This window comes from Pyrgilauda ruficollis, unplaced genomic scaffold (genome assembly GCF_017590135.1).
Source record: "Pyrgilauda ruficollis isolate IOZ18807 unplaced genomic scaffold, ASM1759013v1 scaffold345, whole genome shotgun sequence".
NCBI lineage: Eukaryota > Metazoa > Chordata > Aves > Passeriformes > Passeridae > Pyrgilauda > Pyrgilauda ruficollis.
In genome coordinates, this window is record NW_024524879.1 from 1 (window position 1) to 12,913 (window position 12,913).

A 12,913-nucleotide genomic window follows, 5' to 3' on the forward strand; every position below is an offset into this window, starting at 1 on the left:
GGGTCATGGGTTTTTCTTTAGTATAGTGTAGTTTAGTATAGTATAGGGTATAGTGTGTAATATAATATAGCTTAATAAAGCATTTGTTCAGCCTTCTGAATCGTGGAGTCAGAGCATGTTATTCCCCGGTTGGGGGCCCTGCATCGATATTTTCTAACACTCATTTCCCCTACTTCATAAGTAACAGTTTCATGTTGGGTGGTCAGAAAGGACAATCTGAACATCATCTCATAGGGTGACACTCCCACGTCTGACCTGGGTTGTGTTCGGACCCTCAATAGAGCCAAAGGTAAACATTTTACCCATGACATTTAGGTTTCAATCATTAATTTTGTTAAAGTCCTTTTTAAAGTCTGATTCATCCTCCCTACCAGGCCCAAACTCTATGGGTGCCATGGGGTATGCAATTCCCATTCTGTTCCCAGGGCTTGAGTTATTTGCTATAAGACTCTTGATGTAAAATGTGTTCCTCTATCTGAGTCTATTCTATTAACCATTCCATACATGGGAATAATTTGTTCCAAAAGTGTTTTCCATACCACATTAACTGTGGCTCTAACAGTTGCGACAGCTTCTATCCAATGAGTTAAACGGTCTATTATTACTAATAAAAACTTTCATCTCTGCATTTGGGGAAGTTCAGTAAAGTCCACTTGGATACTTTGAAATGGTCGCAGGGCTAACCTGCAGCCTCCTAATGTTGTTTCTCTCATTACCTTTTTATTTACCTTTTGGGAAATTATACATTTCTCAGTTACTTGCTTTGCTAATCCAAAGATCCTAATGCACCCATAATTCCTTAAAAAGCGCTCACACAAAGCCTGAGTGCCCCAATGAGTCTTCTGATGTATGTCTTGTAATATTTTCCTAGTAAGGGGCTTATTAAGTACCTGCCTACAGTCAGGGAGTTTCCATTTCCCAGACTGATCTCGCTCTCCTCCTATCTTACTTAACTCCTTCTCTTCTGCTTCACTAAATATTGGAATTTCCAATTCTTCCTTGCTTGCAGTCAATAATAACATAACTTTTTTGCTCCCATTTTCTGCTGCTCCTCAAGCCTCTTCATCTGCCAAATTATTCCCTCTTATTTCTGAGGTCATTCATTTTGGTGTCCCTTAACATGTACTACAGCTATTTCTTCAGGCAATTTTAATGGTTCTAAAACATCCAAAATTAGTCCCTCATGAATCAGCCCTCTTCCTTTTGAATTTAGAAACCCCATTTCTTCCCAAATTTTCCCAAAAGTGTGCACTACCCCAAAGGCATATTTCAAATCAGTATATATGGTTCCTTTCTTATGTGTTAAATATTCCAATGCTCTCTTTAGAACATATAATTCACAAGATTGAGCAGACCAATTTGAAGGTAATTTCCCTTTTTCAATGGTTTGCATATTTTTCCTATCGACTAAAGCATATCCTGACATCTTTTTTCCCTGTAAGCATCTAGATGAACCATCAGCATATATTCTTTCCCTTTCTGGGAGGGCCTGTTCTGCTAGATCGTCTCGAACTTTAGTTTGGTACTGTATAACTTCTAAACAATTATGTGTAAGTCCCTCTTTGGTTCTCCATATAAAACTTGTGCTGGGTTCAAACTTTTGTTTACTTCTAGTATCAAGTCAACACTGTCTATCAAAATTGCTTCATAATTTCACATCCTGGAATCTGTTAACCAGTTTTCAGCTTTTTGATTTAACACATTTCAGACTGCATGAGGTGTGTACACAATTAGTTTGCTTCCAAAAGTAAGTTTACGGCTCTCCTCTACTAGGATGGCTGTAGCTGCTATGGCTTGAATACATATTGACCAGCCACAGATCACTGGATCTAGCAATTTAGATAAATAGGCTACTGGCCTTTTCACTCATCCTCATTCCTGAACTAAAATTCCATGAGCTACTCCATTTTCCACATTCACATACAGATAAAAGGGTTTTTCTAATGAGGGTAAACTCAAAGCTGGTACTGAGGCTAATTTAAACTTTAGTTCCTCTAATTTATTGTCATCTTCTCTGGTCCACTTTACCTTGTCTTCCTCTGTCAATTTCTCATATAAGAACATCACTGCCTGAGTATACCTTTCAATCCACAGCCTACATTATCCCAATAATCCAAGCAGTTGTCTAACTTTCTTCTTTGAAGAAGGGGGGAAGGTATAAAATTTCCGCAATCCTCGCAGGATTTAGTTTTTGGCTACCTTTATTTATTAAGTGACCGAGATACTTCACCTCTGACTCCATAAATTGTAATTTCCCTTATGACACTCTCAATCCTTTTTCCCCAAGAAAATTCAGAAGTTTTATAGCAGTCCCTATAGGAGTAGGGAAGTACTGTAATATTTCTTCTAAAGATCACCCAAATAAATTTGGAAACTCAGTAAACCCCAGTGGCAGTTTTGTCCATCTTAATTGCTGATTTTGTCCGGTGCTTGGATCCTCCCATTCAAAAGCAAAAATATTTCTACAATCTTTTGCTAACAGGCAAGCCCAAAATGCATCTTTAAGATCCCCCACACTAAACCACTGATGTTGAGATGGGACTTTACTTAAAAGGGTATAGGGTTTAGGTACCACTGGATAGCAGGTCCAGGTCCTTTGTCAACTTCCCTTAAATCTTGTACTAATCTATAAGTCCCATCAGGCTTCTTTACTGGGAGAATAGGAGTATTATGAGGAGACATACAAGGTTCCAATATCCCATCCTTTATCAATTCTTCTATTACCAGCTTTAAGCTTTCTCTTCCTTCTAATGATATAGGGCACTGACACACACATATGGGACATTCTTCTTTCTCAATCGTTACTCTTATGGGGACAATATCCAATCCTCCCCTATTTCCTTCTCACGACCAAACTTCTTTGTTAATCCTTCCCTCATAATTTTGGCAGAGTTTTAGCACTTTAGCTGTCATTTTCCCTTCTTCAGGTATAACCCCTATTCCTAATTGTACCTGCATGTCTCTCCCCAGTAAGTTGCAACCTGCTCCAGGGACTAATAAGACATCTCCCCCTCCCTTTTCTAGTTTCCCTTTCAATTACTAGGTTTTTTTATTACAGGAACCTTAAAGCCTTCTCCTTTAGCTCCCGTTACTTTTATTGTGTCATTGCTTACATTACACCCCTTTGGAATAGTAGCTACACAAGTTCTCTCTGCCCCAGTATCAACTATAAATTCTAATACCTCCCCCTGGGGGCCTACTTTTAAAGTTAGCAAAGGTTGTAGATGGTATTTATCCCCCAGGAAATAGAGTCCCAGACATCCCTAGTCTGCTGATTCTTCTGAGTATCTCTTGGAATACTTTCAGGTTCTTCTTTAGGTGAGGGCAATCTCTCTTATAGTGTCCCTCTTCTCCACAATAAAAACAGACATTTCTGGTTTGCTCCTGAGATTTTAATTGTGCCGGGGTTCTGTTTCCTCCCTTTTCCTTATCACTAAAGCCTGAATATCTGGGAATGGTACCTGGGGGCTTCGGATCCCTTGAAGAGTTACTCTCTTGCATGGTGGCTAACATAATTTTAGCTTTTGCCTTGACTTTTTCTTCATCCCTCCGTACATAAACTTTTTGGGCTTCTTTCAATAATTTGTTTAACCCCTTATCTTGCCATTCCTCAATGTTTTCCAACTTTTTCCTAATATCTGGCCTGGCATGGGTGGCAAAGTTAACCCTTAACAGGGCTTGTCCCACTATGCTATCGCAGTCTATCCTGGAGTACTGCCGAGTGTTTTTCCAGAGCCTCTCTAGCAGTCATCATAATCTTAGGAAGGACCTTTCTCCCTTGCTGTGGAGTGGTGGCAGGTGTCAGGAAAATTAATCCACAAACACCAGAGATTTATTTCCAAAAATGAGACAGAAGAGTCCTGTAACTTTATTCAAATAAAGGGAGAGGTCATGGGGCATTTCCCGTGGGGTCTCTCAAAATTTTTAGAGGATCCAGCTTCCTTTTTATCCTAATTTCCTGGCCACATTTCCTTCTCTCTTTCCCCATTGACTGAGGCACTTGAGAGGTACAGGCTTCCTGAAACACTTAATATCCCCTTCTAATGTATAACCCCCCCCCCCATTTTTCTTTTTCTTTGCGCCTCTGTTCTTTTTTCTCTAAATCCAGAGATGCAGCACAGTCTTGAGTGAGTAACAGTGTGTCAATTAGTGGAATTCCTATGGAATTTATGGTTCCCCCATTGCTTCTTTCACCTCTCCATATCTGGCCTTATCTACCATCAGGCCCACAGTTTGTTTGTAAAGACACCACCTTCTCATTCCTTTCACAGAGAAGGAATTATCGAGTGGCCCTCAAGTTTTTGCTGAACTTCCCCTAGTGTTTTAATATGGTCCCTCACTGGTGGGAAGGGGAGCTGGTGTAGCAGACGGAGCCACCAGAGGGGTGGGGGATGCTGGAGGGGCAGGAGATACCGGAGGGAAAGGGTATGGGAGGGGGACAATGCCTCCAGTGGTTCCCACCTCTTTTCCTTCTTTTCCTCTGCTCTCTCTGTCTCTGAGGTTTCTGATATCTTAAAAACATTTACCTCCAGGAGTCAAATTTCTCCTGTCCGGCAGGAGGCATATTTTTTTTCTTAAGGATCGAAAGATTCTTTTGCATTTACAAATATGTTTAAAGCTTGACAAATCCTGCCCTCAAAAGACCCATACCTAGGCCAATAGAGATGATCTGGTCTTATTTCTCTTTTCGTCCACTCTGCCATACAATACTGAATAATTTTGACTTTATCTTTTCCTTTTGTACATGGATGAATATCTGTCCTAGGGTGACTTTATGATGCTTGTGTCCCTAATTGTCTGTTCTGTTTCTGCTGGATATTAAGTTCTGCACCTTTAAGACTGGTTCCGAGAGTGAAGGGGGGAAAGAAGTGCAGTTTGTTTTCAGAAACTGCACTTGCTCCCCTGCATTCCTTCTCATGGATTGTGTTGTCTGCAGCACGGACAGAACAGACAGCAGGACAGCTCTCCTTTGTTTTTTAGTTAGTTAGTTTGTCTTAGCTAGCTGAGGCAGAGAAGTACCCCAGACTGTGGCTTTTCTTTTTCTTTTTTGGAAATGATTGGTCCTGCTCTGGACTGAAAACCCCAAAGAACACCAGGGCCCAGGACATGGCATTTTCCAGCACAGGAGGGACTGATAAGAGACTGAGCAAGCCAAGCTACACCCCACAAAAAGGACTTTCTGAATTTGCCTGCCACTGCAACACAGGGTTGGAACCCGAGATGACGTTGCTACAAATGCCCAGATGTTGCCACTATGTCACACCTGGAAGCACACTGGAACCAGGAAGCTGCAACACCACAATACAGAGCCCCATTCCCGGCACTGGCCCCGGACATGCAGCTGTCACTGCCACAGCACTATGGCATCTACAGTCAAGGTCCCAACAAGATGAGGAAGCCCCTACAACCCTGCTGACTTCATCTCCACCCCCTTAGATGTTCCGAGCAAGAAATACCTCCACCCGAGACCTGGTAATCTTCTGGACAGTGGTAAAACAAAAGGCTACAGATTGTGGAGATATAGAAGGGGCTGAACTAATTCCTGTACCCATGGGCTCACCATCATCAGAAAACTGGCAACAGGGTGAGAGAACAATTACAGCATTCCCAGTGGTGCGAGGTAATGGGACAACACCTGACAAATACATACCCTTTAATTGGCAAATCCGCTCAGAGCTACGCCAGCTAGCTGCTGAACATGGGCTAGAGTTGCCTGCTGTTGCAAATATGCTTGGATTTATAACTGCTAGTGAATTAACCCCATATGATATGAAGCAGATTGTGAAACTGCTCAGTACTCCAGTGCAATATATAATGTTTGAATCGAGCTGGAGAGCTTATGCAGAAGATCAGGGACTAAAAAACTCAAGAGCTTCGCAGCAGGACCCATGTTTTAGGACAGGGATCTCTCAACTTATGGGACTGTCCCCCATGGAAGACACACAAACCCAAGCACATTTGAACCCCTTTATTCTAGCCCAAACAGAGGATTTAGCAATAAAGAAGCAAACAAAAAATCCTAACAGCTCCAGCCCAGACAGGAAGCTTCTACCAATCAAACCCCAACAAAACTTCACAGACACCTTGCCTTCTGATATTTCAACAATAGGAAAGGTTCCATATTCCAAAAACTCTAATAAACTGATAACATATGATGAAGGTAAAAATATTGAAAAGGTACTACAAAAGAATTACAAAATTGTAAAACTGCTTGTTAAATATGCCTTAGAGTTCATAGCACAATATCTGTCATTACTGTTTACATTTATTAAAATCAAAATCATTAAGCCTATGGTAGCTGATTTTACTAAAGTTATTAAGAAAGTATTACATTCCTCTCTCAGGCATGAGTTGCTGTGTATCAAAGAGATCAGAGGATATATATTAATAATTTGTCTCTTAGTATTCCTAATAGCCCTGCTTGCATTATTTCTAGATCAAACCCAAAGATTTAAAGAATATAATCATCTTAACATTCTAGGTCCATTGACACATACACAGAATATTAATTTACTAACTTCATAGGCAGATTTCAACTACAAAGTCTCTAACCAAGAATTTACCACCTATCATCATTTTAAAACCTAAAGTCACCTGTTAAAGTCAATAACAAAATTTCTTACTCCTAGCAAAAGGAAAAAAGTAGATTGCTTGCACTGTTATTCATGTTAACAAAATGTTCTTGCACTAAAATACTGTTCAAAACCAATGCTTAGTTTCTATTCTTATTTACTATACAAAGAAAAAAGGGAAAAAAAGGTTGGGGTGAATGCATACCCCCTTTTGAGTCTTAAGTAATACCATGTTCTCATGTATTACAATGAGTCATGTAACAGTACAATGATCCTATGATAATTCAGCTGCCTAAAACCAAGATAAATGAACACTGGTGTATTTGTTTTGGTTTAGGGTAAATTTGGGAGAGACTTCTTAAAGGGTTTTTTTTAGAAAAGCAGATTTAATTGTGCTTTTTTAATTGGTTTGGGAGAATTTTTTTTTTGGAGAAAAGAGGAAAAAACTTTTTTATTAAATAATAAAACTCAAACAATATTAAACAATAAAATTTTTTGCTGTTTTAAAAGAGTTGACAAACTTAGAAAAGTCCCCTCCCCATGTTGTAGCTTAGCTTATTTAGTTTTTTATTAGTCTTTTCGGCCCTGGAAATGTTGTGGTTTAGGTCCAGTTTGGTGGGTTATAGGTGTGAGTTGTCGGTGTGTTTTTTGGGTGTTTAGTTTAGAGCAGGTTTAAATAGGTCTAAGAAAAGGAAAAAAAACCACAGTTTAGGAAACTTTTTTGTTTTAGTTAGATAAAACTAACTAAAATAAAGGCAAGCTTTGTTTTGCTGTTTGTTTATTTGCAGATAATACAGTTTAGGAAGAGGAATGTGGAGGAGTGAGTGTAGTGTTTGAAAACAAACTGTGCGGGTTTTTGGGGGTTTTTTTGGAACAAGTTTTAAAGGTGTAAAATTTATTATTTAGCATAAATAGAACAAGACAATTGGGGATAAAAGCATTATATAGTTAACTTAGGATATTTTATTTTTTATCTCTATATTGTTAGCTTACTACTAAAACTAATATATATTTTAACTCTACAAACAGATATGCATTTAATATACAGCTATATATAGATAATGGTAGTAATATTCAGTAAACAGTGATATTTATACATAGTTTTTACTTAACAAATCGATTTTTTGAGGTATACATTGTGGGTTTTTATTTTTTTGCATTACTTACTATGTGTAATCTGGTTTTTGAGTAAAAGCAATTTTATGAATGGGTTTGTTTGTATTTGAGGTAGAATTAAAATTTCTGATATGTATTATTGGGATTTTGTTTTTATTTATTTTATGTAAAGGTTTAGATTGGGTAGGGTATAGTTGGTTAGTAGAGTTTTGGGTGTTAATTAACTAGGTGGTTTTTGTTAGATGTTGCTTTTAATTTTTGAAAGATTTTTTTTATTTAATGCTTTTAAGGTGGTTTTAATAGTTTATTGCATTTTTTAATTTTGTTTGTAGTTGGTGTATGGTAGGGGATATGGTATATTTATTTAACACTATGTTCCCTAGCCCAGGTGTTGATAAGGTTGTTTTTGAAATGAGCTTTGTTGTTTGATTTAATTTTTTTAGGGATATTATGTTTTTATAGGATTTGTTTTTTAAGGTTTAGGATGATGTTATGGGTTGTAGTATGAGGTATAGGGTAGGTTTTTAATTATTTTGTGGTGGTTTTTATTATTGTGAGCATGTAGTGCTTGTTTTGGTGTGTTTGGGGTAGTGTGAGGTAGTTAATTTGGTAGGCTTTTTTATATTTGTATTTGGACTATTGTTTATTATATTATAGGGGTTTTACTTGTTTGGTTTGTTTCATGGTAGCACGTTTTATAGTTATGGATAATTTGAGAAATATTGTTTATGGTTAAATTTACTTTTTGGTTTTGTGTTTATTTATAGATTGTATTTTTATTTCGATGATTTGAGGTATTATGGGTTTATTGATTTAGGAATAACTTTTTTTGTGTTGCTAATTTAAGTTTATTTTTGACACTTATTTTTGTAGTTTGGTTTGTTTATTGTTTTGGTGCATTTTATTGGTTTTATTTTTGAGGATATGGGTATTTATATGGTGGATTTTTATTGGTAGTTTTTTTTTTTTTGTAGTAATGTTTTTTTACTTATTAGTAGCTTAGATTGGGGGTTTTTATGCTGTTAGTTAGCTTTTTTTAATTTTTGGTTATTTTTAGAGAGCATTGGTTATTATTTATGAATTTGTGTAGAGGTAGAGCTTTGGCTACTTTTTTCTTTCAGCAATGTTTAGAGCTAGTTGAATAGTTTTGAGTTTAGTAAGTTGGTTTGATCCACTCTCTCCTTTAGTAGCTTTTGCAATTTGTTGTGTGGGGTTTTATATGGTTGTGTTTTATTTTTGCTTTATTTTTATAATGTGGTAAGAATTATTAGTAAAAAGAACGTATTGGGGTTTTTTTGTTGGTAATTGGTTATATGGTGGTGCTTTTTTTAGTAAGTGTTATTTTTTGGGTTTTTTATTAGCTAGATTAAAGATTTTACTTTTTGGTTAGTTTGTAATTATTTTTAGAATTTTAGGGTGATTTAGTTTTTTAATATGGGCGCACTATGTGATGAGAATAATTTATTTGTTTTTTGAAGCACTGGTGGCATGGTGGGTAGAGGGAATTTTTGTTTTGAAAATTTATTTTAGTATTGGTAGTTGGGGTGTTAGGAAGAGTTGTGTTTTAGTGTTTATTATTTTTGAAGTGGTTTGGATTTTTTTATAGGTTGTTAAATATGTTTTTTTTGTTGGAGAATAGTTGGCTTTAGATTTTTTGTAGCTTTGATTTTAAATTTTTAGTGGTTGGTTTTGAGTTTCTTCAGGCACTTTTTGTTAAAGTTTTTAGGATAAATTATGGTTTTTGGTTGTAGAGTAGAGCATGTTTTTTATATTTGGTTTTGTTTTGATTGGGTTAAGGGCTATTGTATGAGACATTTTTTGTTTAATTTGGGTAAATGTTGTTGTTTAGGGTTTTAGCGGAAGGTGGTTTTTTTATGGGTGATTTGGTACAGAGGGTTTATAATTTGGTTCTATTTAGGAATGTGCATTTTTTAAAAACTTATGGCATTTAAGAAAGTTTGTGGGGGTTTTTTATTGGATGGCGGAGACATTGGTGGGAATTTGATGTTGTTTATTTTGCTATTTTATTTTTAGAAACTGGATTTTTTGAGTAGGTTTTTTGACTTGGCTTTTTTTGATGGTGAAGCCAGCTTTCAGGAGAATTTGGATGATTTTCTTTTTTTTTTTAACATTTTTGTTGCTGGTTTTTTTTTTTTTACACAATTATGTTATTAATATATTGTAGATGTTTTGGAGTTTCTTTTTTTTTTTAGCGTACTTTGGATTAGTTTATGGTAGATGGTAGGACTGTGCTTCCACCCCTGGGGTGGTTGGTTTTAGGTATATTGCACGCCCCTCCACGTGAAAGTAAACTGAGGTTTGTATTTTGTTCTTAGAGGAATGGAGAAAAATGTAATGGTAATATTGATAGTGGTATACTATTTTGCTGTTTTGGACTTCAGTTTGTATTGGAGTTTTAGTATGTCTGGCACAGCAGCACTTAGTGGTGGAGTTATTTTATTTAATGCATGGTAGTTTACAGTCAATTTTTATTTTATTTTAGATTTACGCATAGGCTAAATGGGGTTGTTGAAGGGTGAGTGGGTTTTGTTGATTACTTTTTGGTTTATTTAGCTTACAGATTATTTTGTAGATGGGGATTCTGGTATTTCAATTTGTTTGGTATTGTTGGCAGTGCACCGTCGAGGTGGCAATCGGTATTTGTTGCTTTTTTCTATTTAGGAGTTTTATTGTAGATGGGGTTTTTTTGATAGTCTAGGCAAGGTGTTTAATTGTTTGATGTTTTTTGTTTTTATAGCAGCTATTTCAAATGTTTGAGTTTTTTTGACTCTTTGAAATACTTACTTCGGAGGAAGTTTATGTTCAAAATGTATGGGATTTCTGGGCCAGTCACAATAGGGTGTTTTTTTACTTATTTTCAGTTAGGTGTATTTTAGCTTTTATTAAAGTAAAATCTTATGATTTTCTTGTTACACTAGTAATAGAAATAGATTTTGCCCCCACATGTCTTGATGGGATTAATGTGCACTGTGTATCAGTGTCGACTAAAGTTTTATATTTTTGTAGTTTAGATGTGTTAGGTTAATGAATTTATATAGTTTAAAAAACATGGTTTTCTCTAGCCTCTACCCAGCCAGTGGCAGGGCCCCTCTAAGCCTGGCTTTGGTCTTATTGGGGATATGCTTTGGAGGGTTTTTTAAGGGGATTGAAAATATTGTTGTTATTATTATTATATATGGCTATTTGGTTATGGGCTATTTGAGCTGCTTTTTTTTGGAACTTTTTTTTGAGTTTTGCTTTTTTTTAGTTTACGCACTTGTGTTAGAGCAGCAGTAGATTTTCTATCCCATCTCCTCATGTTTTTTTTTTTTTTTTTTGCAATAGCACAGGAAGAATTACAGTTTAGCTCGTGGGGTGTACTTTTGCTTTTCATTTGGGGAACATTTGCATTGGATATTAGAACTTTTGATTTGTATTGTTGAGATTTGGAGAAAGTTTTTTTTAATTTCTTTTTTGAGTTTTTTGTGATTCTTTTTAATTTTGTTTTCTAATTTTTGCAAACATGTTTTCATTGTTGTGGTTTTGTCATATGTTGGTCTATGTATAGTATCCGCATATGCTTGGAGGTTTTTTGCTATATTAAGTATGGTTTCTTTATTGTCATTTTGCTTCATTATTGTTAAAGTAGAAGCGTATTTTTGTGGCTTAAGTCATATAAGTTTTTGTTACATCACAGATGTACATGGTATTAAGTTTGGATTTACAGTGTTTATGTCATTTGAGAAGACAATTTTTGTTATTTTTTTTTAAGCATTGAATTTTTTTGTTTTATGGTTTTTATTGAGTTTGCTGCATATAGAGATTGTTTGCATACAGGTATTTTCGTGCTACATTTTTCAAGACCCATGCCCAGAGGCTGTGAGTGTTAGCTTCTTTTTGGTTGAAGACGGGATTATGTGATAGGGATCTTAAATGCTTCATTTCACTATTGTTTAAAACTGTAGCTTCGCTTACAGCATTTCAAAGATGGACTAACTAATTATAGATTTATCAAGTTTTTGAGTGCACTCTTTTCTTAGGTTAAAAAGGTTTTTTAGGGAATAGGACTCAATAGTGGTTTTTGATGTTGTGTTAGTTCTTTTAATGTTGGCTTTTGTATTAGTAATTGGTGTTGAGGGTACTTCCCCCAGATTATCATTATTTGTTATTGGTTGATTGGTTTTGTTTGTGTGTTTGGCTTTTTATGTGGCAGTTGTAAGTGGCTTAGGTTTATTGTTTGGTTTAGTTGTAATTTGAGTAGTTGGGGTGTTGGTTACAGCCTGACTGGGGTAGTTGCTGATTTATCTTCCTGCCCCCCTGTTTTTATTTGCTGCTTTACTGTATTTAGCAGTGTGTGATAATTATAGGTTAGGGTTCAGTTTATTGTAATGACCTTTTTTTTTTAGAGTCATTATGGCACTTCTTTTTTAGGTATTTCCCCAACTCAGCTGGGTTTTGAATTTGTTTATGTGGAAAATTTCAGTCTACAGGGTCAGAAAATTCTTTTAGGGTTTGGCTTATATTTCTTTATTTTTCACACTACTTAGGATTTTCTATGCCTGGGTTTACTTCTGGGTCAGGGGTTTTATTAGCTTTTTTGGACATTTTAGCCTTTATTCTAGAGAAGCTGCAGACTATATAGAGGAAGCTTACTAGATTAAATACTAGAAAGATGGTTTCTTTAACATTTAGGGGAAACTGAACATTCTCAAAAAGTGACATTGTAGCCATGATATTTTCTGAAAAATCCTTTTGCCAGAATTTTCCCCTCCTGAGGAGCTGAGGTCCTCAGGAAAGAAATGTAAACAATAACTATCTGCTGCTGTGGAATGCAACAGGTGCATCTGTGATTGGTGCATGTTGGTTGTTTCTAATTAAGAGCCAATCATAGATGCAGCTACATCGGACTCTGAGAGTCACAAGATTTTGTTATGCATTCTATTCTATTCTTGTTCTTTGTAGCCTTCTGATCATTATTTTCTCTCTGTTCTTTTAGTATAGTTTTAATGTAGTATTTTAATATATAATATATATCATAAGATAATTGTCATGGATTGACCCTAGCACAGTGCTAGTGTTGCGGTGTGATGTCATAATTTGCCTCAGTTTCCCCTGGGTTCTCCCTGAAATCTCCTTCCCCAGGTGGGTTGTCAATCACCCTTCCTTTCCCCACCCTTGACCCCTGCTAGGCACTGTCTATCAACCCAGAAATTCCAAGGAGAGCG